The sequence below is a fragment of the Mustela lutreola genome, chromosome 15 (genome assembly GCF_030435805.1).
Source record: "Mustela lutreola isolate mMusLut2 chromosome 15, mMusLut2.pri, whole genome shotgun sequence".
Classification (NCBI taxonomy): Eukaryota; Metazoa; Chordata; class Mammalia; order Carnivora; family Mustelidae; genus Mustela; species Mustela lutreola.
In genome coordinates this window covers 50,328,520-50,352,819 of record NC_081304.1, presented here as the reverse complement: position 1 = coordinate 50,352,819, position 24,300 = coordinate 50,328,520, and the positions used below count along the sequence as shown (strand labels likewise).

The window sequence follows — 24,300 nt, the reverse complement described above, 5'->3', positions numbered from 1 at the left end:
CAGGCCGGAGGTACAGCAACTATCAGGGGAAGGAAGTAGGGACACACGAAATTCCTAAACCATCTGCTTTTCAAGTTTTCCAGGAAAGCAACCACTGCCTCATACTTCCAGTTTGTGAGCTGGGGGGATGGAGCTAACGACACCTGTGAACCCCCCTCCCCCACGTGCTGAGAGGCTGAGGGACGAAAGTAGCAATGGGATCCGCACGGCAGGCAGGACGGGGAGGACGAACAGCAGTGCCGAGCTCTCCGGGGAATTGTCCGAACAGAAGACACACATTCTTGGTTGACTGTCTCCCGTTTGCAAAACCGGAGACAAAGCAGTGGGTTTTGTCCAAAGCCCTTTGGTAGGTGGTCAGGATGATGGTCTAACGGCATCGCCTGACCTTTGCCCCCTGTTCTGCCGCTCGGTACCTAACGCTGAGCCCCAAACCAGCAGCAATGTTCTTTCTTCTAAACAGAAACCTCCTTTTCAGCACAGGCCCCAAGGTGTAAACGGAGACGCCCCCTTCTCCTGCGGGCAGCAGGAGGACCAGTGTTTGGATATGTAAGGAGAGGGAAGGCCGTGGTGTGGCCCCCAGACCATGCATACACACTCGTCCGTGGGGAGGACCGGGCTTCTCTCCCAGCCCCGCAGTCCAGATGAGGGGACAAGGAGGGGGAAACACAGGGAGGAGCACCCCTGCGCCGGCAGCAAACATCTCCGTCACTGATTCACCACCACACAGCCACCACCCCAAATCAGCCATAACTTAGAGCCATGGACTCAGTGTCCCTGTGGGTCGGGAATTCAGGCACAGCCTCCGTGGGTCTTATGGCTCACAGACCCTCTGGAGATGGCGACTGGGAGGTGGCCGGGCCGCAAGCTCCTCGGGGGCTCTCTGCTGAGCCTTTTTCCCCCCCCCGCCGTGGGTAGGACTCCTCGCGGGCAAGGGCAGAGAGCCTCCCTATCAGCCCCTCACCCTCACAGCTCAGCCTGAGGAGAGGAGGACTCGGAAACTCCCCTGGGACTGAGCCCCCTTTGGGAACCGCACTCCTGCATTGTAGTCCCCGCACATCTGACCGCGGGAGCTCCCCCTGCCCTGCAGAAGGCGGCCTCCAGCAACCTTCCTGTGGGCTCTGCCCTCCGACCGTGTATGTGCCAACAACCCCACACGCAGCCTGGGAGGTAGCCCGCGAGGCTGGGAGCAGGAGTGGTGGGAGGTGGGAGCAGGTGTGAGAGCCTCTTCGGGCTCCAAAGCCCCCACTCCCCCACAGCTGCCGTTTGATGAGCACCTGCTGTGTGCCCCACAGTGCATCTCAGACATTCACGCTGTTCCCACGTCCTTACAGCCATGGCCAGTGCCACCGAACTCCCACAGCGACAGGGACACCGTGTCTTGGGAAAAGTAAGTGATCTCAGTCACAGAGCAAGTTCAGGTGGGCCCCATCACTCCTTCCTTACCTCCATATCCTGTGTGTGGTTCCTCTGGGTTTCCTGGAGCTGCTGCGGCAGTGAGGATAGGAGGAAGCCCGGCACGTGGCCAGAGGCCCCGTGTCACACCCCCTTCCTCGCAGTCCCTAGCAAGCCCAGTTGGCTGCCTGCTCTGGACGAGAGGCCTCCAAGCTCCCGTGACATCCCCCTTCTTGGCCCCTTTTCCTGCAGCAGGAAGCAAGCACACACAGGTGGAACATTGAAAATCTGGCCTAGCATTCCTGCCAACTTCCTTAGTCCAGGGTAACGTATTTATTTTTATAATGGCAACTTGTCCCCTCGGCACTGATCGGATCCCACTGCTCCCTTGTTTAAGATGCTGGAATCCCTCCCCACGGCCAGCAGAATACAACCCAGATAGCCCACTTGGTTTGGCATTCGAGGCTCTTTAAGGCTCTCTGTAATCTGGCCACACAACCTTCCTCTTTACGGCCACCATCCTCAATCCACCCAGCCATTCATGCTCCTCCATCTTCCTGGGATGCCTCCCCTCTGCCCACTACCACTGACTAGTAGCCTTTTAACTATCTTTCAAGGCCCAGCTTGGAAGGACCTGCCTCCTCCCTCAGCCTCTCCTGATCCCCTGGGATGGAACAGACTACAGGGAACCCTCGTCCCTGCCTTTGCTGGAATGTGAGCCTCCTTGGGGTTTAATGGTGAGGGCACCCATGCCAGCGACAGCGGTGGAGAACTACGGGACCTTTAACATGGAATTGTACCAAGATCCTCTGATCAGCCTCAGGAGGCCCCCTGAACAGATAAGCGAACAGGCTTCTGAGCGATTGGGTGCGGTGATCAGCTGCGATTAGAACCTGGCTCCTGCACAACAGCTCATACCCACTGGCATCAATAGGTGCTTGCTCAATGTTTGCTGAATAACTATTCAAGCACATGGATGAGCAAATGAATCATGAAATGATTTCAGGAGGAATCACAGAAATAATCACCTGCTTGTTGACTTAACACAAGGATTACCTAAAGCCCATGTGGTAAGACCCAGCATTTCCTGCCACTTGGGAAAACCTTGCTTACAATCATGCACCATCGCACACACTCCCAGGGATACAGACAAGGATGGCCTATTCTTCTGGGCCCAGGCCCGTGACGGTCTCGGGGGACACAAACTTGGAGGAGGACCCAGGCCCACGGGGTGGGAACTCTGGTGTGCTCACAGCCTCGCACGGGAGCCTCCAGGGAAAGCAGGTTCAAACACGGCTACTTGGTGTCAGAAAAAGTGCAGGCAGGAAATGTCTGCAGAGCCAAAGAGAGCCAAGCGGGCTACAGGAAGCAAGAGGGCAGATGGAGAGCTGCCAAGGCCCAGCAGACATGCAGGAGTAACCTGTGTGTTGGTCCCAGAGAAGCCCAAGGCACTGGCGGGCCTGTGGCAGACACGCTCAGCTCAGGGAGAGGCTACACGCCCATGGGGCGCAGCCAGGAGCACACACAGACGGGGCCTGGCCCCCTTGCCTGCTAGCCACTGCCTACCTTCCCTGGTGCTGCACGGAGCCCCAGCCCTGCAGCATATCTTGACCTCTCGTCCCCACTCACTCACCACGGGGGACTTCTGGAGACATGGGAACACACAGTCATGCGTGCTCACACGCACACACACTTACATGCACATCCATACAATCATTCATTCTCATGCACGCACAATCACACAGCATACACACGATCACATGTACATGCATGACCCACATGTGCACACTCACACGGAGACACGTGTGCACGTGTACACACATGCTCCCCATGCACTAACACAGACACACTCACACGTGTACATGCATGCTCACACTCACACACATGCAGACACGTGCTCACACTCATCTGCATACATGTACACACATTCACACACACGTATACACTCATTCACATGCAGAGATGATCACACTCACAGGCAGACACACATGATCACATACGTACACACACGACCCACATGCTCACTTGGAGATACACGTGCACATGTACACACATGTCCCCATGCACTAACACACAGACACAAACACACGGGTATGTGCATGTTCACGCTCACACACACATGATCAAAGTCACACACACCGGAACCTACTCAGAGGTCTGTCCAGCTCCACAATACAGACAGGAGGGTGGGTCTTGTGGGCATCCTGAAGGCTGCGGAGGCCCCTCCCTCCAGAGCCCAGACTTTGTTCCCATCTGTGCTGCTTTCAGTCCCCAGAAACAGGACCTCAATCCTGCTCTTAATTATCTGCAGAAAGGACTGGAACCTGTTAGATGGGCTCATCCTGTTTTAATTCAAATGCAAAACAGGATAAATGCTCTCAGGTTTAAACCCCCTTGGCTGGAGGACAGCTGGACAGTCAGTGCTCACTCTCAGGTGAGTCATTCTGCCCCGGGTAACCTGTATGGCTGGGTCAATGCCCTCCAGGAACCCCACGCCTGCTGCCTTGGGAAGTTGTTCATTTGGGCTTCGATGGGAGGAAGCTGAACAATCGTAAGAATGCGTTTCTGCAAATTTTGGATTTACCTAAAGACACAAGCATGTGCCTATTAAGCATAGGGGAAATTATCAGCGAATGTTTTAAAATGACCAATAAAAAGGAAAATGTCATTGCTCGTTGTTTTTTATGGATCCTAATGTTTCTTTTCTTTTTTTTTTTCTGATGGAAACATCAACAAACTCCCCTCCTAGATGCCGGCCACTAATGACACAGCCAGCACACGGTAATGCAGGCATGCGGGTGCCCGCCTGTCATAATTCATCCTCATAACTGTAATTGGCCCAACAAAGAGCACAAAATCACTCTGCAAAGAGCAGATTCAATAAAAAAACGATTTCACTCTCTTTTCCAAAGCAACAAGCTGGGGACGGGAGCTCTTAAGTACATATCAGGTCGCTTCTCCGATTGCCACTCCCACCCCAATTTGATGAATTCTCGCCTATTTATTGAGGACCTACTCCACTGGAATCATTAGTTAGGTACTGGAGGAAAGCAAAGTTTGAGGCAAATTCCCCATGGCCAGGAAGCACAGTCAGGCGGGGAAGGAGATAAGTTACACTGTTACGAACGCCCCACGCCCCAGAAGAGAGGCAGTGTGGATGACTCCTGCCAGGGAATCAGGGAGGGCTTTATGGAGGAGGTGGCATTTACACGTGATGGAGGCAGAAAGAGAGTGGGCAGGAACTCAGACTAGCACGGGGCATTTTTAGAGGAGTGCAGGGGGTAGTGCGGGAGCGTGCGGAAAGGCAGGTGGAAGGTCCCTGATTGTGGAAGAAGCAGGTGTTGAAATTTGTAGGTGAGGGACGCCTGGGTGGCTCAGTTGGTTGGACGACTGCCTTCGGCTCAGGTCATGATCCTGGAGTCCCGGGATCGAGTCCCGCATCGGGCTCCCAGCTCCATGGGGAGTCTGCTTCTCTCTCTGACCTTCTCCTCGTTCATGCTCTCTCTCACTGTCTCTCTCTCAAGTAAATAAATAAAAAAAAAATCTTTTAAAAAAAAAAAAAAAAAAGAAATTTGTAGGTGAAACCTGAGCCTCCTTCCCCTCGTGCGGTGTGGTCAGGAGAGCAACCCGCCCCCTGCCAGGCCCTGGGTGGTCCAGCTCCCTTGGCTGCAGGCCTGCCCAGAAGGGCAGTGCAAAGGACTCCGCCAATGCTGCTAATGAGAGGAGGCGGGGGTGGGGGGTGGGGGGTGGCTGTCACTGGGGTCACTGCTGACATGGGGCAGGAGGTCTCACAGTCAACACCACAGCAGGAGGCTCCCGGCGCTTCCAAGGCAAAAGATTTTGGACCATTTACTGTTCAGTGCTTCTCTCCACCTCTGCTGCAGACATTCCCCTCCTTGAATGTTCGAATGCACCAGGAAGAGACACTGAAGAGAAATGTTCAGGGGGACAGGAGGGAAATGCTAATGAGAGCCACAAAGCAGAATCCTGGGGAAGGGGAAGGGGAGGTCTTCTGAAGGAGTGGCAACCGGTGTGGCTTGCTAACAGGGAAGTCGATTTGGTGACTGGGCAAGAGACTGTCAGAAAAGCGGGGCCCGGGGAACAGAGGCCGGGTAGCAGCCAAGGGTGGTGGGAAGGAGACCCACGCTGGTGCAGGTCTGCTCACCCGCCCGCCATCCAGACCTCCATGGGGTATTTGCTAACAGACCGACTGACTGTGGGGAAACTAGGGGTCACAGCTTCTCTGCAGGGGAAGGCAGGTGCTGCTGTGACCTTTGCATCCCCGAGGATCTTGGCAACATGTGGAATGTGTCCCTCAGGAATGCCCCACCTATACCTGTGGCTCTCACCTTTCTGGGGCAGAAACCCGGACTTGGGGGATCTGGGAGAGATTTGCCCTTTCCCTCCCCATGCACATTCCACCTGTTGCCCACTCCGTGTATCTCCTCTGCTTCTCCTGCGTTTCTCTGCTCCCCCTACCCCACCCAACTACCCCATGGTTTCCTCTGGGACAGACTGAATCTCCAGTTTGGAGGATTCACTGCCTCATTATAGCTCTTACTTCTCAGCCTTCCCCCAGCCCTATGCCCCTCCCAAGGCCCCACAGCCCCTCCCCTGGCCCACAGTTCTCCCCCCCACCAGCCCCACAGCCCCACCCCCGGCCCATGCCCCTCCCCAGGCCCTACGGCCCCTCCCCCCATCCCACAGCCCCTCCCCCCTCCCCACAGCCCTTGCCCAGGCACCACAGCCCCTACCCCCTCCCCACAGCCCTTCCCCAGGCACCACAGCCCCACCCCCGGCCCCATGACCCTCCCCAGGCCCTACGGCCTCTCCCCCCTCCCCAAAGCCCTTGTCCAGGCACCACAGCCCCTCCCCCCACCCCACAGCCTCTCCCCCTCCCCCACAGCACTTTCCCAGGCACCACAGCCCCTCCCCCATCCCCAGAGCCCCAAGGCCAGGCTCTGCTCCCTGCCCTTGGGAGGGAGGTGCACCATGGTGGTCCATATGGGTGGACCATGTGACCTGTCTGGGCTAATGAGATATTCTTGATGCAATGCCTCCAGAGGCTTGCCACGTCCTTGTGCCCTGGAGGGCAAGCTTGCATTCCTGGGATCCCCCGAGAAGGTTATGCACCAGGCAGAGGCACCACTTCAGATATGGCCTCTGCAGAAACCCGAGGAAAAGACCCGAGTCTACTCAGGAGCCTAAAGCCATGCCCCGCTCGCCCGCCCCAGAATGAGGGTAGCCCAGATCAGCTGTAGTGAGGTGAACCCGCAGAGCCCTGGTCATGAGAATAGCCTTTGTCTCAAGTCACTGAGGGTCGGGATGCTTTGTTACGAGGCGTGGCTGCTCAGTTTGCGGGCTGATGCAACCCTGGTCATCCAAGCTCCCCCCCTTCCTCCTTAAGCCCAACTGTCATATGGATGGTTGCTGTAGCAGGAAAGACTTCCCCATTAGAGATATTCTGACTTTCTTCCAGAGGCTTATTCCTTAGTTCATGTGCCAACATACGGAGATCCATGCTCAGCCTTAGCAGGGGCGACAAGAGGCAAGAGCGGGGTAGTTCTGCAGGAGGCTGAGACATACGCTCTTCCTTCGAGAGTGAGAGAGCAGGGCCAGAAGCCAGCAATCACATGGCAGGGTACCGGCCATGTTTCTAACCCAAGAGCAGACCACGGGGAGACAAAGTCATCATTCTGCAGATGCCCATGTTTCTTCTTAAGACAAATTATCTGTATTTTTTAAAAAAAATCCCCAGTAATTACAAGTATCCCTTCTTTTGCACACACCGCATGAGCCAGTGAGGAATTGGAATGCAACACAGCCTTCCCATATGTCAGTACCAGTTACGCCTTCTTTTAAAGCGTGTTCTGTGCATCCTTCTGGAAGGAGGTGAATGAAATGTTCTTGTAAATGGACAAATGATTCACGGGATCATGACTACTTCTCACCAGCTGCATCAATTCTAGGCAGCGATGGGACTTGGTGAGATATTATTTACAACTTGTTAAAAACACTCCTTGAGACACTTCAGGCCTTGTTTGGTTCTGGTGAGCTCAGCTGAACGTGGCTGGGCTGGCAGTCGGCCGAAACTGGTCCTCTTGGCACACCCACGCTGCCTGGGCCCAGAGGAACTGCATGCCGGCATGGGGAGGCTTTTGGAACTCTTTCCTCTGAGAGGGAGGACGGGGAAGCCTGAGACATGCACGGGACTTTACTGGGCCATCAACGAGGCATTCGATCAGGCATTGATCCAAGTGACATTCTGTCTGGTGATGGGGTCACAGCTACACAGGGCAAAGGACACACACACAGTCCTGCTCTCAGGTTGCCTATGGTCTCATAGAGATACGGTTCCCCGTCTATTATGTAGTCTTCAGGAAAGAAATGACCTGGCTTGCCTGTCCCTTAATCTCCTCCTCCGTCAAATTATGAAAATGGTAATCACATCCCAGGACGGTGGGGACAGCCACCTCAGCCAACACATGTCCACCATACCCCCTTGTTCTCTGAGAGGACCCTGAGCTTGTTGGGGCGGCCATGCTTCCTGATGACGGCTCACCTTCCCAGGCTCCCTGTGGCCACGTCGGCCACGCGCCCCGGTTCCTGTCCGTGAGCACAGATAGAAATTTTGGTGAGCACATTCCTTTCTGAGTAAAAGGACAAAGTTTCACGAGAGACGCTGCTCATTTGCCTTCTCTCCAGAAACACGTGAATGGAACCTCTGACCACGTGGGACCAAAGGGACAGTGACGGGCTGGAGGGGCTTTGGGCTCCGGACGTGCTCCTGGGCACCTGTCAGCCGTGTTCTACTTAGTTCCAGACAGCTCTTGCTTCAGCAGCTGTCTCGCGGGCGAACGTGCTCTGGAGAATGTGACCCCACAGACTGCCAGGTGTGCGGGAAGTACTCCGTGGGGCCGCACTGTGCGGTTACTGATGCCATGAGCACCCAGCACGGTGGCATGGTGAGCGGGTGCAGACGCCAGATGCTTCACGGGGCCTGCAGTCCCAGCCAGTGCCACGGGCTCTGAGCCTCAAAGGTCTTTCCAGGCGGACCCCTCTGCTCCTCCCAACTGTCCTGCCCTCCACGGGGCCTCTACATTGGCCGTTCCAGCAGGATCCAAGCTGGAGCCCTGGCTTCAGTCCTGCGCGAACCGTCCGCCTCGCTTATTTCCAATGGGGTTCTGCTCCTAGCTCACTCCCAGATGAGAACCTCCCGGAGTGACCCCTCACCGTCAGTAGCCCCTTGATGCTCCTGTCCTTCGGGCCCCGAGCGCCGACACTGCCACGGACACTTCAGCAAGGCCTGGGGAGACACAAAACATACCTCACTTTCAAAAATTCTATCCTAAAAAAAAAAAAAGAATCATGCAATGTTTGTTTTACTGTGATATATTCTTGTTAATTTCAATATAAAAATGTTTAACTTCCCTGCTGATGGGAAGAATTAATTGTATTCGAGGAAGATGCTAGGTGTTCAGCCGCAGTTCTGAGCGCCCCCTCAGAGGGCGTTCGGGAGCTCCCTGTCCTGTCGTCCATGGGACGTGGGTGCCCTGCTGTGACCCCTTGTTCCACACACCGTCCCCTCCTCATGGAGCGTCCTACCTCCCTGGCCACTGGCAAACTCCCGGGTATGCTTCCGTCTGAGAGTGCCCAGCAGGCCGGCCGTGCTAACCGCTTTGGCCTCTGGTCCCACGCACCTGTCAAGCACAGGGGACATTCTGTTCATCGTGGAAGGCTTCCAGTTACTTGTATGTGACCAACGATCCCCACACCTAGAGACCCCTCCTCCCGAGGGGGACAGGTGCCCCAGGAGCAAGCAGGCACCAGCTGCCTGGACGCGCCTCAGTACCACAAGGGGAGAGGTGTGAGGACAAAGAGAGCGTCTGAGAACGGATGTGCCGGCCAGTGACGTCTCCACGCACCCTCACAAGCCATCTCTGCCCCGCACCCGCACCCGAGTGTGGAGGTTGAGGCTGGGGCAGGATGGCAGGGAGGGACCTGCTTGCTGCTAGGAGGGACCCGGCAGGGAGGGACCCGTCTCCGGCTCCCCGTCCCTGGTATTTCTTACCCCCAACCCCACACGGGAAACTGAGGGCTTGGTGTTCATTCTGAGCGCAGGTCAGTGGTCTGTACAGGAAACAGGATGGGCTCTGGTGTTGGCCACATCCCCCCAGAGCCACTTCTGTGTCCCCCACTCTCAGGGGCCCAGCAGAACAAGGGGGGCTCTAGGCGTCTCCCCCCAGCCCCTCCCCTCGGCCCTCCGGAGGGGCAGGCTGCCATCCGTGGCTGTGGGCTAAGCGTCCGAGGTCTAACAGCCCCTTGTCTGTCATTAAGAGCTCTGTTAAGGGAGCCTTCATAGCAGGTGTCATTGAACAGACATTAAGACCCAACTGGCCATGGTTTAAGGGACCATTAGCACATGCCTGATGTTTGCCCTGACAAACCGAGACCCAGCCAAGCACTCATGTGATAACGGCCAGGAAACATCCCCTGGGGGGAAGTAACAGGATAGGGAGCGGGGAGGGCACGCCCTGCCTGGGGCCCTCAGAGCATCTGTGGACTCTAAGTCGGCCTCGCCCTGGCCTCCCTGGGTCTCTGGCGCTCGACCAAGGAGGTGGGGACAGCTGCCTGCCCCGCCAGCCTGAGCATGCTCCGGGGAAGCCTGCCTTGTGACGGCAGGACAAAGGGTCACGCTGCCTCAGTTTCCCCTGAGCTGACGGGTCTTTGGGAGCCGAGACCAGCGTCAAAGCGAGCCGAGCTCATTTATGCTTCTGTGGGTCTGAAGGGTGCAGGGCCGTTAGGGTACCGACACCCCACCTCCAGCGGAACTGTGCATCCGCACAGGTGGCTGGCCCCCCCACCCACTCTCCCACCTGCAGCCTTCCATGACCAGGAGGTGGCGCAGTGTGGGGTGCAGACCTGCGCTTTGGGTTCAGATCTCCCTGGGTTCAAAGCCCAGCACTTCCCCCTGCGAGTCAGGCTTCTCTTTTCTGTTCCCGTGGGGCGCTGTGCACACCATCCCTCTGGCCTCCCAGTTCCCTCTGCTCTGTGTTCAGGCCTGCACCTGCTGGAGAGTGGAGAGCCCAGGGTCTCCTGGACCCTGCCACTCCCCAAGGGAGCAGACATCCCCTAAATCAGGTTCCATCCATGAAGGTTCCTTCCCTGGGCCACACCTGATGGCGAGCACAGCTGGAGACTATCCGCAAACCCACCAACCTGCCCGCTGACCGGACCTCGTGCCCTCACCTGCGTACCCAGCCCCCGCCATGCACTCAGCTCACTCCGGCCATGCTTTCTGCTCCCAGAGCCCCAGGTACCACTTCCTCCTACCTGCTCCTCCTCCTCCCCTTTCTGAGCCCTTCCCTTCCCCCACTCTGCCTCCTCCTAGGCTGTCCCTCCCCCTGAACCTATGGCTCCCCATAGCCTCCATGTCCCTCAGCCTGCAGGCCCCTTCGGCGGGGCATGTGCCTTCAGGACCCTGCCTCGGGCAGCCGGGTCCTCCTCCTCCTCTCTCTTTGCCCTGTGCTGCGGTATCCAGCACTGTGTGTGAACGTGCTCTTGCCGGACTCACCCCGGCCCTAACTGAACCTCAGGTGCACTCTACCCGCCCGCTGAGCCAGTCCCAAGGCTGTGCCCGGCTGAAGGGGTGTGAAGGGCAGCACCCCTCGTGCCGGGCCTGTAACCTTGCACACTTAGCCCCCAGCCACGGACAGCCTATAGCCCCCGGTGCCTGGAGTGCTGGGCACTCCCACGGGCCGTGGCCAGCCAAGCCCGCAGTGTCTCCCGTGGGTCATCCAGCCCCTCTCACGTGCACAAGTGCCTCCTCTTAGATCTCTCGTCCCCCGTGAGCAGTGGCGCTTTTACTCTTAGGACTGCGCTCACTCCGTCAGACATTGCGGTCCGGAGAGAGCTGAATAGTGGCCGCTAGAGAGGCACGTCTGCGTTTGTGACTCTGCAACCTGTGGCAGTTACCTTTAACGGGTCTTGCCTGATATAAATAAACGAAGGATCTCATCATGAGACAGTCCTGGATCATCCCCCAACCCAGACACAAGCGTCCTTACCAGACACAGACACAGAGGAGAGGACACACGGACACAGAGACAGATGGAGGGACGTAGCCATAACCATGGACACTGGGGCCACAGAGGCTGTGCAGGGCCAGACAGACCCTGCCTCAGAGCCTGGCCTGAGTGGCTGCTGTGGCCTCGCCTCACGCATGGATGTCCGGCCCCCCCGGGGACACTGATTCCAGATCCCCCAGGGACACTTAAGGGGCAGCGGGCAGCTTGTTAGAGTCTCGTGGGTTCTGAGGGGCGGAGTCCCAGCCTTCCCGTGTCTGGGCGGCACAAAATCTGGGCTCCACGGTTCCCAGAGGCCAGGGCTCACCTGGATTCTGCCCACAGCATGCAGACCAGGAGCCATGAGATTTGGGGCAAAGTACTAAACCCCTTGTCCCCAGTTTCTGTCTGTAAAATGGGGTGGGGGGTAGTTGGTAAAAACAACCCTTTGCCCCCTGGGTTGCTGTGGACTTAAGGGTGTAGAAGAATGAACCCATGGACAGCAGGGAGGGCCCACCTGGGACACAGTGTGTGCTTGGAAGGCACCTGCTGTAACAGCCCGTCTGCGGGGTCCCCAGCTCAGGCGCTCTGGTCTGAGGGATTCCCCTTCTCATGCACTATGTTCTGCAGGGTCACCCGCTCTCGTGCTCTTGTCTGTGAGGTCTCCCGCTCATGCACTCTGGTATGCGGGGTATCCTGGGCTCCCGGTCTCTGGTCTGTAGGGTCCCTGGCTCACCCGTACTGATCTGCAGAGTTCTCTGCTCATGTGCCCTGGTCTGCGGGGGTCCACCGCTCACGTGCTCTAGTCTATGGGGTCTCCTGCTTGTAAGCTCTGGTCCGCGAGGTCTCCCTGACTCTGCACTCTGGTCTTCGGAGTTTCCCTGGCTCATGCACTCTGGTCTGTGGGGTCTCCCCCTCACGCACCCTGGTCTGTGGCACCTCCCTGGCTTGGGCACTCTGGACTGTGGGGTCCCCTGCTCACGAACCCTGGTCGGTGGGGGTCTCCTGCTAACGCGCTCTCGTCTGTGGGGTCTCCCCAGCTCTCGTGCTCTAGTCTGGGGGGTCTCCCCAGCTCATAAGCTCTAGTTGGCAGGGTCTCCCCAGCTCACTCACTCTGGTCTGCGGGGTCTGCCCCTCATGCACTCTGTGTCCACCCCGCCACACAGCACGTGCTTCCCAGCCACCAGACTGCTGACACTCCCTGCTGAGAGGCTGTCCTGGACTCTGTAGGATTTGAGTGGTGTCCTTCCACTGCATTCACCCCAGCTTGGCTCCCTGTCATGCGGAACGACCCTGGCTCACTCTGGCCCAGGTTGGGAGACACCGCTGCCCTGGTGGAGAACAGCCTACTAGGTGGAGGGGCCAGGACTTCAGAACCTGGGGCTCCCGCTTGCAGCTGGCTTGGGATGCAGGCAGGGTGCTGGGTGGAGCACTGGAGCTGGCAGGTGGTAAGCAAAGGCCCAGGGGTGGGCAGGCCATGCAGGCGGTACACAGACAGGGCCCCGGTTCGCCCTGGACAGTGGCACCAGCTGCACAGTGACTGCAGGTGCTTCGTGAAGCCGCGATGTGACGTGAGCCATCTGCCCGTCACGGGGTTGGCTGCCCCGTGGCTGTTCCTGCTGTTCCACCCAGCTGAGTGAACCCTTAATGGGATGAGGGACAAAACATCTCTTCATGGGGCTGCAAAGCCTCCCAATCAACTCTTCAAATAAGAGGCACACGCCCAAGATGGGGGTGGGAGTGTGCAGTGTGATTTGGAGGAGTATCTCTGCCAGGGCTGAGATTTCTGTCATGGTGATAGAGGTTCCTAAAGACCCAGGTCCCCCTGGCCTGTGATGACGATACTGGCTGTTGACAGACAAAGCTGAATCGGAAACAGAGAGACCACGCTTGGGGACTGTCACTTCATTTTCCTTTCCTGTGACTGTGGTCCAATCCACGGCGGTGCCAGCCCCTCCCCGGGTAGCTCCAGGGTGGCCCTTTCCCCCTCACCTGTCCTCTGCCTAGAAACTGAGGGGAAGAAGCACGAAGTCCCTCAGACTCTGGAGGTCTGAGCCCATGCGACTCTGCCCTTTGCTGCTGTGTGACTTCAGGCCAGGCCTGCCTGGACCACCTTTCTGAACAGGACAAGGACGGCCATGATGACACCACGCCTGCTTACTAGTGGCTTATTCCAGAGCCCACAGGAGTCACGATAGCACTCTGAGGGCGTGTTCTCACTACTCCCATCTTACAAAAGAGAAAGAGGCTTTGAGAGGTCAGACAGTTTCCCAAGGCCAAGCACCTCATCAGGGCCATCCTGTGTGGTTGTTCCAGTTGTGTACTGCACAAAGGAGCTCCACCTAGGGCGACAGTTACACTGCAGATGAATGCTGACGTCCAAGACAGCATGAAGTGGGCACAGGGCTCCCAGCGCCCAGATGCCCATACCTGGATCCCCATGCAGGAGCACAGGAGCTCACGCTGCCTCTTGGCCTGACACCTGCTGCGGAACAGACCCTGAGTCAGCTATGGCTGCCTGGCTGGGGGATGGAGCAGGTGCACGCTGTGTCCATGAGACTGAAAGCCCAAGGGAACAGCAGGTGGATGTGGGGCACCAAGCAGGACCCTACCCAAGGACCAGGACCACAAACGCTGCTCTCTAGCAGTATGGAGGGTAGACATCCCAAGGCAACCTTGCTGGCTGGACCCAGGTGTCACAGGGCTAGCCTCCCTGGCCTGACCTGTTTCCTGCCTTTTCCAACCTGCCCTTCTGCGCCCCAGGATCTCAGGACAGCCCGAAGACAGAAGGGAGCCTCACATGGTCCGGGTGGGTCCCACCTGCTTGCTCAGTGAGGAGCACGGGAGGGCGTCAGCTCTCATCAGGCCCCGAGATTCCTGTAGGTGGATGTTTCCCTAAATGTTCCCTGACTCCTGCCCAACATGCTCCTCTGGTGCTTCAGCAACCCCTCGGTTCCGCCCTCCAGCAAGCATGTCGGGCTCCAGCTGCAGCACGGTGGGTGCGCCACCCGCCCTAGATCCTTCCATGCTACTCTCTGAGATGCAGGACCTCAGCACCTGGATGAGCAGAGAAGATCACTGACAGTCTTTGCCCCAATGGAGGACCCTCCTTTCTCAGGGAAGTAGGTCCTTGATGGCCAGTCACACCCCCTGGTCAAACCATGGGGCAACCCCTCCCTGAGCACGGCTGATGCACCCCCACCTCCACCAGGCACCCTGGAGTGCAGGACATGTACGGGCTGGGGCGAGCCTCCCGGAACTTGGCCTCCGGCGCTGGAAGCCAGTGGGTGACCAGCACAGAAGGGCTCTGGGGGGGTCCAGGAGCGGGCAGTCCCCAAGAACCATTCCCCCAGGCTCATGGAAACTGTCCACGTGGTGGAGAACCCCGTGAGGCCAGCCCATGATAGTCCACCAGCGAAGGAAGGCAGGCATCAGTTTAAGTCTGTTGTCTGTTCTTCATTCCAGGAGACTGAAACTGGGACCGCATGGTGGAAAGGTATTTCTGAGCACTCAGAGTGGATGGTGGCTTCCAGGCCACTGCCATCCCCGTCACCCTGAGGTCACGGTCAGCACCGAGACGCACTGCTCACAGCCCGTCTCCCTCTTGAACTAGAGGCAGGCTGTCATGCCTCTAACGGGTTTCCCGCGGCCACTGGGAAAAGTCACCACACGCTCTCTTGCAGCTCTGGAGTCACGAGGTCTAAATTCGGGGCCGTGCTCCCCAGGCAAGTGTGTTCTCTTGTCTCCGAGGAGTCCAGACACAACTGTGCCCTTGCCCCCGGGGCCCTCCTCCACCTCCAGCAGCAGCAGCGATCCTCCACCTGCTTCCCTAGCTCCCTGTCTGTCTTTTCCACACACAAGCCCATACACAGCAACATACACACATGTGCACACACATGCCTCTGCCTCCCTTGTCTCGCCTCATCTGATGCAGACCCACCTGCCCCCATGTAGGAGGCTCCTCGCACGGAGCTGGTGTGTGTCCCAATAATCCAGGATCACCCCACCCCCAGTGAGAACCTTGAATCAGTCACATCGGCGAAGCCCCTCCTGCAAGGGGACATCACACATTCCCAGGTTGGGGGCAGCAGGACGTGGCATTTCTGGAGGCCAGGACCCCATCTGGCCCAAGCCCCGGCCAGCTCCTCAGGTGTAGCTTCTAAAGCCCCTCGGGCCTTGGGCTGATCCCCCCCCCCCACCCCAGACAGAAGCCTATCTGTGTGGCTCCGAGCAGTGTGCCACCCCCGCCGCCCGGCGCTCAGTTTCCCGTGTGTGCAGGGCCATGGGCTTCCAGTTCTGCCATCCTGCTGCAAGACCACTCGGCACACAGGCTGAGCAGGGAGGGCCCGGCCATTCGCTCGCAGCCCGGCAGCAAGGACAGCTGTGTCCAGAGAGAAGCCGCTCAACCAGGACCCAGTCATGGAACGATGAAGAAGTCCCTCAGCTTGTGTGTTCTAATTGAATCAGCACAGATTTAACTCGGGTGTGACGTTCAGAACATGACCCATAAAAACATCCACCAGTGCTGCTCTACGGGGCCTCCCGGAGGAAAGATGGCCTCGGGGGTTCAGGAAAGGGCCACCTGGCTGGGGCTGTTAGCCGGAGGCTGGGAAGGGCTGGCGGGAAGCATGTGAGGAAGGATCTACAACAGGCCAGAGGACATCACCCTCCCACCTGGACGTCCCGAAGCAGAGGACGGGGTGGAGGGAGGGTGACCAAGCCGGCCACGGGTCCGAGGCTCAGTGTTCTTGGCTCCAAGATGCCTGTGCCCCTCATCATGGCTCTGAGACAGGTTGAAGGCAAACCCCTCGTGCTGCTCGGCCAGCAACAACCTCCAACGACAAGTGTCCACTAGACCTCCTGACCTCCGTCTGACCAGCCTTCGCCCAACCCCAGAAACACGCTTACTGGTTCCCACTCTGCTAGTGAGGAAAAAGCCCTCCTAATAAAAGCTCCTCACTAATAACAAGAATCCCCTGTTGTGGAAATTTAGCACACATTCTTCAACAACAAAAATGAAAACAGGATGTCTGCTTTGCAACACTTACCAGCCCTGAGAAGGAGACGTGGTGGACTCCGGCTCATTTTTCCAACCACCCTGGGGAACGGAGATGCTGTCAATGTGAGCGTGAAGGAGCTGTAGGGACAGAAGTTAGAGACGGAGTCCGTGAGAGTCTAACAGATGTTATTTTTGGAACTGGATTTGGGGCAGCAGATAGAACCGTCACTGCTGGGGCTGTCAAGGTCACACCTGCGCTAGGACATCAGGGGCCCCAGTGTTGGAAGCAGCAGCTTCCAAAGGCCAGGACCTCCCCATCCCTCACATGGAGGATTTCCTCTGAAAACACCTCCATCCTCACATGAGGGTCCATGTCCACACAGGACGGATGAGAAAGGCTGACACAGAGAGGAGCATGTGGGAGTGGGGACAGAGGTTCAAGCCGCCGGCCAAGTGTGGCACGCAGCCACCAGGTAAGCCGGCGAGTGGTGCCAGGAAGGTGCTGGCAGACGTCCTGGCAGAGAGGATTGGAGAGACCACCTCCCCTGCGGACGCAGGGTGTGGGCAGGAGGCCAGGGTCACCTGTTTACTCGACTTCCAATTCCTGAGGGCTGGCTACATTCTGTCTTGTCCATGCCTCTATGCCCCATGAGGAACATGCCCAGCAGAGAGCAGGTCCTCACAACATGGTAGTTGGTTGAAGGAACGATGAATGAGTGAGTTCCTAAGCACACGGCCCTGAACCAGCTCAGAGCTGAGCCCTCGGGACTCCAGTGCACTCTGCTGGGAGATCACCCAAGCCAGGCCGCCTCGAGGACGCCCCCAACCAGCTGCCCTCTACGCAGACTCCTCTGGCTTCTCTGGGACTCCTTTACTCAGCCCTGCCTGATGGCCGGCTGGCCATGAGGTGGGACCCAACCCAATGCAGGGGCTCCCGGGGTTCCCCGGACGGCTCCCTCCCAGCCCCGCAGGCTTTTGGCCACCACGCCCTCCTCATTCCACCTTCCACCCTCCTTCTACCTTACAGCTAGCTCCCTCCGTCTCCGCCGGCCCTGCGTACTGCCCCGCGTCCTGGCCCTCCGGCCAGTGGGCCCCACCTGCCGCTGCTGCACTAACAAGCAAGCCCCATTCCAGAGCCTGTGGTACCATCACTGTCACCCGAGGCAACCACAGCACGGCCACTCTCCCACCACAGGGCCCAGAGTCCAGGAAGGGGAAGTCCCGTCTGGGACACAGCGTTTTCACGGCAGAAACAGAAGCCAAGCCAGAGCTGGAAAAGCTCAGTGCCTCCGGTATGGTTCCATAGCTGGTCCCCAAGTGTCTGATGCCCCTCCTTCCACGAGAGGGGGTTAACGGCCCCGATGAAGGTGAGTGGGACTGCTGGCCTGCTGCAGCCAGCAAATGTCCATCCAGGTTTCCTGGGATCCCTAGGCTGTGGCTGCAGGGTCCCCAGGCAGCGTGCTGGCCTCCACCTGTGCCCATAGGGCTCTGTCTCTACCGTCTGGGTGATCTGGACTTCCACCACGGGAGAATGGGGTGTAGGGCATTGCCTGAACCCTACACCAGCAACGGGCGCAGAAATGTGTGCAGAGAGGTGGGACAGCAGGCCTGTGGCGAGGCTGGGAAATACCGCTCACCCCCCCAGTAGACTGCAGCCTGGGAGTGGAAGACCGGGATCTAGGTGATGCCCGTGTCCCCAGCAGAGGGGGGCTCCCCAACGACCCCTTCAGTCTCCCCTCACAGCACCCCTTCCCCTGCCTCTCACCTCAGGACACACAGTCAACCTGCCAGGTCACGTACAGAGACTTATCACAAACCCACGTCAATGGCAGCACACATTCCCTGTAAAACGTGCTGTGGCTCCCAGTTCCAGTCGCCCAATGCGGCTCCAGCATCTGGGGGCTAGGAACCACAGGCTCAGGTCATCTCCTGTGAGTGTGGGTTGACGGGGCGGGGACACATGCACAGCGGCCCTCTGCTGGCCGGTGGGGGTCGGGAGCTCTCCTACACGCTGGGCAGACATCCAGCAGGCAGGGCCTGCTGTCTGTCCTCCCCGAGGGCCTTTCTCTGCAGGTGGCCCCTCCCCCCAGCTACATGGGGGCAGGATTGCAGGGAAATGGGAGCATGGGATGGACTCTCAGGGGTCAGCCCTGAACAACACAGTGTCACTTCTGGCACATTCTTCACATCCAAAAAGACCACAGGGCAGTCAAGTGCTACAGGAGGGGATGAGATCTGTCCTCGGTCGGGCAGGAGGAACAGCGTGTGCCTTTGTGGAGGGGGACTCCCTGGGATCCATGCTGGGATGCTGCATCCCATCACAGGCTGAGAACAGGGTGCTCAGTATCCACACACTACAGCGATGCCTTGGGTCATCTCAGGAGACTCTACACAGGGTTGACCCCAAAGTCACACACTCCGGAGGTCTGCCCAGGGAGACTTGGGATGGTAAGACGAGGTCCCACGGGGCTGTCCGGAGCTCTGTGGGGCCTTCCCTCTCCTCCCCCCAGGGAAAGAGGTTTCCTCCCTGGTCATAAGCCCAAGGCAGCCTTCCATACCGACATGGACTGAGCGGGCCTTGACCACGTGGGCTGCTGCACGTGCACCCCAATGACAGCACACAAGCCTCCCGGGGTCACTAAAGGGTAAGCAGGAACGTCTGCTGGACAGAGGCTAGCTCTGGGATGGGTGGCAGTGGATCCCATCAGAGTCTGCAGAGTGCACAGCAAGAAGCCAGGGTTGAGGGGCACCTGGGAAGGAAGGACCACCCACCCATGCCAGGGTGCTGCCACCAGAGTCCCCGAGAATCCCCGAAGCGTCCCAGAGAGAAAGGACCAGCTTGGACGCAGCCCACCCCGAGCCCCAGCCTCCGGGGACTGCCCTCCCTCAGCTCCCCCAGTGGTGGAGAGGGGGCGTCCTTGGCCCCTGTTGCCCACGTGGCTGTCGCACCCCACGGGATACCTGGCTGAATGGGGGCTGGAGAGGAGGTCGTTTGGAGCAGTGCACGAGATTAAGACTGGATGACCCAGACCACTAACTCTTAAGGACGGGGGATGGGACAGCTCGATACCAGCGAGAGCAGTGGAAGGTCCGCCGGACACCCACCTTGGACGACAGTTCCTCAGAATTAGGGAGCACCACGCAGGGCCGTCAGCATACCAGGCGCACGCATTTCCCGTCTCTCGCGGCCTCGGGGGCGTGGGCTCTGGAGACTCTGGAGCACGTCCATCCCCCACGCCGCAGGATCTAAGCCCAGCTCTGCCGCCTAAGCCACGCCAATGGAGGCGAAGTGCGCAGCCGCCCGTGGCACCCACCAACGCGGGGCTCGAAAAAGAGTCACGGGGTTACTCAACGGGCTGAGCTGTAAGGCGCGGGTGTTCATAGCCGAGCTCTCTCAGCGCCTTGGCAGCCGGCCTGGGGGAGCAGGCGGCTGGGCGCAGGCCGGCCAGGCACCTCAGGGACATCCTGCTCCGCAGCTTGCCACGCTCCCTGTGAACGCCTGCGGACGTTCCGGCGTAGTTCCGGCACTTCCGGCGTACGGTCCGCACTTCCGGCTGCGCCCACCCCGTGCTGCCGGCTGGCCTGGGATACTTGCCGGCCGTGGCCCTCTGACGCTCACAGAGGGTGCAAACGCTCCCGCACTTCCAGCCGCGTCTGGAGAACGGGCTGCTGCTGTGGTCCCGCCGTCTTCCTTGGAGGAAGGAAGGACGACAGAAGCCGCGTGGCCCTGGCGGTCAGGCCCTGGAAGGGTGCGGGCAGGGTGGGCATGGCGGCACCTTCGAGCATCCCCAGGCTCCTTGCCCGGACCCCGCTCCCCCCCGTGTCAGCTGCAGGACCCGCCCTTCCGCACACTCAGGGACAAACACAACACGGTAAAGGCCCCGGTGTGTGCACAAACCACGTTCCCGGGGAACCCCAAGCTCATGCCTGTGTGAAGATAAAGCAATTGGCCCAGTTTCACAGCGTGAGTGTGGGAAGGGCATAGATTGCCCTGACTGATCTCGGACTCCTTGCTAGAGACTGGCGGCCGTGGGCATGACAGCGAGGCCACTCAGCGGTCGTGGAGCTTCGGAGGAGGGGTGTGATTCGGTCATGTGCCACCAAACCCTGCTCTGTGCCAGGGTGTGGGAAAGCCCGGTGACAGAGGAGGACATGGACGAGGCCGCTGCCTTCCGTTAGCCCTCCTGGCCGGCTCCTAAGTCAGGGCTGGGCCACACAGAGCCAGGGGCCTGGAGAGTGACACTGGAGTTCCGGTTTTAATAGGAAGAGCTCCTGCCCAAACTGGGTCAGGACGGTTTGATGATAAAAGTGCCTTTTTATAGTTCGTGTTCGAGCAGGTGCCTCCCTCGGGAGCATCAAGTTGGTGAGACACCTACTCAGAGGCCAATTTCACAAACAGGGGCTGGGGGACCTTGGGGCCAGTGGGGCACGCTTCTGCCATCACACACAAAGTGCTACAGACTGGGGGGCTGACACCACACACATTTTTTTTTAAGGTGCTGAGGCTTTTTTTTTTTTTTTTAAGATTTTATTTATTTATTTGACAGAGATCACAAGTAGGCAGAGAGGCAGGCAGAGAGCCTGACGTGGGGCTCGATCCCAGGACCCTGGGATCATGACCTGAGCCGAAGGCAGAGGCTTTAACCCACTGAGCCACCCAGGCACCCCACCATACACATTTTTATTTTCATGCCTCTGGGACCTAGAAGTTGGAGATGAAGAAACCAGGGCTGGTTTCTTCTGAGGCCTCTCTCCTCGGCTGGGAGCAGCCACATTCTCAGGGTATCCTCACATATCTCCCCGTGCGCGCACGGAAACACACACACACACACACACACACACACACAGTCTCCTTGTGTGTCCAGATTTCCTTTTCTTGTGAACTCACCAGTCAGACTCGATCGGCGCCCTCCCATCTGACCTCATTTCACCCTACTCACATTATTTTTTTTTAAGGTTTTATTTATTTATCTGTCAGAGTGAGCAGAAGCAGAGGAGTGGCAGGCAGAGGGAGAAGCAGGCTCCCCGCCGAGCAGGGAGCCCGATGTGGGGCTCGAGCGCAGGACCTCTCTCTGCATCCAGGCCGGCAAACACAGGCTCCTTGTTCATAGGCCCACAACCTGCACACAGACGGGGCAGCTCCCCCAACTTCCTGGATTCCTCACACACAGGGTCCCAGGAACTCTCTGTGAAATGTCCAGGCCCTTGAGGTGAGCAGTCGGATTTGGAGTCCCGACTCTGGCACCAAGCTAGCTAGGGGACTCCAGTGTTCATTCATTCAACAAATATCCCTGTGTTTCTGGCACTGGGCCACAGCCGCGGACGAGCAAGGAACATGACGGGTGTAGTCCTGCTTTTTGGGCTTCTGTTTCAGGGGCAAGAGTGGATCAACCAGCAAGGAAACAAGTAAGAAAAGTCCAAGGAGTGATACAGGATCAGAATAAGATGGGGGAGTGAGGTAAAGAGCATCTGGGGAGGCAACATTAGATGGGAAGGTCAGGAAAAGCAGCATCCAATTTTCCTCTTGCCTGGACTATGGCTGTGATACCTGGGGGTACAGGAGCCATTTTGTGACCATGAAGCAACAGCAGGAGGGGGAAAGCCAACAGGAGATGGAGAGGTGGATGAAAAGAGCCTGGGCCTTTAGTGACATCATAGCACCACAGCACCAGCGCTGGGCCTTCATCCTCCAGACGTCGTAATACGTAGAATATAGGAAATGCCGCTGTGAGTTGGATTTCGTAGCAATTGAACGCGTGTCTAATTAAAACAGATCTAAATGACAAGGAAGGTGAAATTATGGTAATGTTTGGAGGAAGACAACTTCAGGTAGAGTGAGCAGAAATGCAAAGGCCTTGAGGCAGGAACAAGCTTGAAGGATTGGGAGAACAGAAACAAGGTCAGTGCTAGTGAAGTGTGATGAAGTCGAGGGACACAGGTGCTGCTTCAGGTCCCTTGGATTATAATATACCCTCAGTTCAGTGGGAGGGCACTGGACATAGTCTGACCAAGGTTTTAGGCAGATTTTTCTGGCTACTGTGTGGAGAGCAGCCCACAGGGTATAAGAGATTGGTTGGGAGAGGGTCTCTCGGGATTTTTAGAACAGCTGATTGTGAAGCCTGGCGCCACACTCTGCTTCCAGGGCTAGTTCTAAAACTACTTGCTCAGTTTCCTTGTTTGTCAAGTGGGGGTGATATTAGTGCCCTGCCTCACAGGACTGCTCTGAGCATTACATATGATACACGCATGGAACTTGTACATACATGTTACACCGGTACCAGTAACAACAGGTGGTGATGTCCCGCCAAGCCCTGCTGTAAACATGTTAAGTGATTTAACTATTAATCTTTACAACAACCCCGTGAAAGTCATGCTCTTATTATCAATGTTCTCATTTTGTAAATGAGGAAACTGAGTCGCAGAGGACCTGAGTGACTTTCCGAGGTCACCCTGTCGGTCAGGAATGGTGCCAGGAATTGAACCCAAGCTGTCTGGTTGCGGAGATTACACTGTGCTGTGGTGCCCCTCAGGAGGAGCTCTGGAAATGTCATTGTCTTTGTCAACAAGGACAGGTCGCACACCCATGTCAACTGCGCAGAGGAGATGTAAGGCCTCCAACGGCTATTGCAGGCCATTTGCTTCCAGTTTGCTGACTTGAGCTGAGACACAGCCCCCTCACCCACCAGGGTTGCCTCTTGATCACTCTTAGTGCTCACACACATTCTGGGAGCTTCACAGTTCATAGGCAGGTTAGTTCCCTCGGCATGTAACTGAGCATGCGCTGAGGGCACAGACCGAATGGTGGAAATCAGAATCCCTGTGGCCGTAGGCACCCCTGGGCAATGGGACCCCCAAAAGACTCCTTAGAGGCTAGCAGCCAGCCAGCCAGCAGGATGGCCCGGTCCTAGCTGGGCTCACAAGTAATCGAGCACCCTTTCTGTTCATTCATTCTTAGAGCAAATAAGTATGACATGCACTCTGTGTCCCACTCTTGGCTCCAGAGACACAGCATTTAGTAAGACGAACACTGTGCCTGGCCTCATGGGCTTTTCAGTCCTAGTGAGATAACAACCAAGTAAGTCCTTGCAGAGGTTTTCTAAGAAGAAATGAAGCAGGATGATGTAGTAGAGTGACTTGGAGACTATGGGGGGCTAGAGGAGATGTCTTTCCAGAGGGAGCGTTTGCATGGGCCCCGAGTGGAGAGTGTGCACAGGCAGAGCTGGAGACAGAATGTTCAGCACAGAGAGAATCCCCATGAAGGCTCTGGAGTGTGCGTGAGCTCGAGTGTTCCAGAAATGGGACTGGGGTGACTAGCACATAGTGAGAGAGGAGAGGTGCTGGGTTTGCCTTTGGTTAAGTCACTTCCTTGCTCTGAGTTTCAATTCTCTCTGTAAAAGGTGGTAAGTTTCTCTGTGTGCTAGTCAGTGTCAGTTGGGAGAGGAAGCCCCCGTAGGTATTTCAAGCAGAAGGAATTTACTACAGAGCACTGTTGACAGAGGTGTTGGGAGGACAGGAGAGGCAAGGGGACAATAAGGACACCCACCCGATTCCCACTTGCTGGAGCAAGAGCTGAGCACCACACCCCTGGGGGTGTCTGCTGTCACCACTGCGGCCTGCAGTGCCACAGTACCCGGGCCTGGGATGGCTCCTCCCTCCTTCCCGTCTCCAGGACACCTGCCACGCCTCCTGTAGGCCCTGTCACCCGCCGGGGCATCTGGGAAGTGCGCCTTGCAGGCTTCCAGTCCTGGCTGCAGGGAAGAGTCTAAAAAGGCACGTGTGGGATGGACCGAGCAGACGGCACTGACATGGCTATGGCGCGCAGCTCCTGCGAGGAGGAGCGACGAG

At 57.7% G+C, this 24,300-nt stretch overlaps 1 long non-coding RNA gene across 1 annotated transcript; it reads right to left on the bottom strand.

Moving 5' to 3' along the window:
• Positions 1–6,303: 6,303 nt before the first annotated feature.
• Positions 6,304–19,995, bottom strand: LOC131816750 (uncharacterized). The gene is made up of 3 exons (XR_009348165.1): positions 19,561–19,995; positions 16,505–16,593; positions 6,304–8,698 (listed from the first exon to the last, which is right to left on the bottom strand). It is a non-coding gene; the product is annotated as an uncharacterized LOC131816750 (long non-coding RNA).
• Between the last annotated feature and the right edge of the window lie 4,305 nt (positions 19,996–24,300).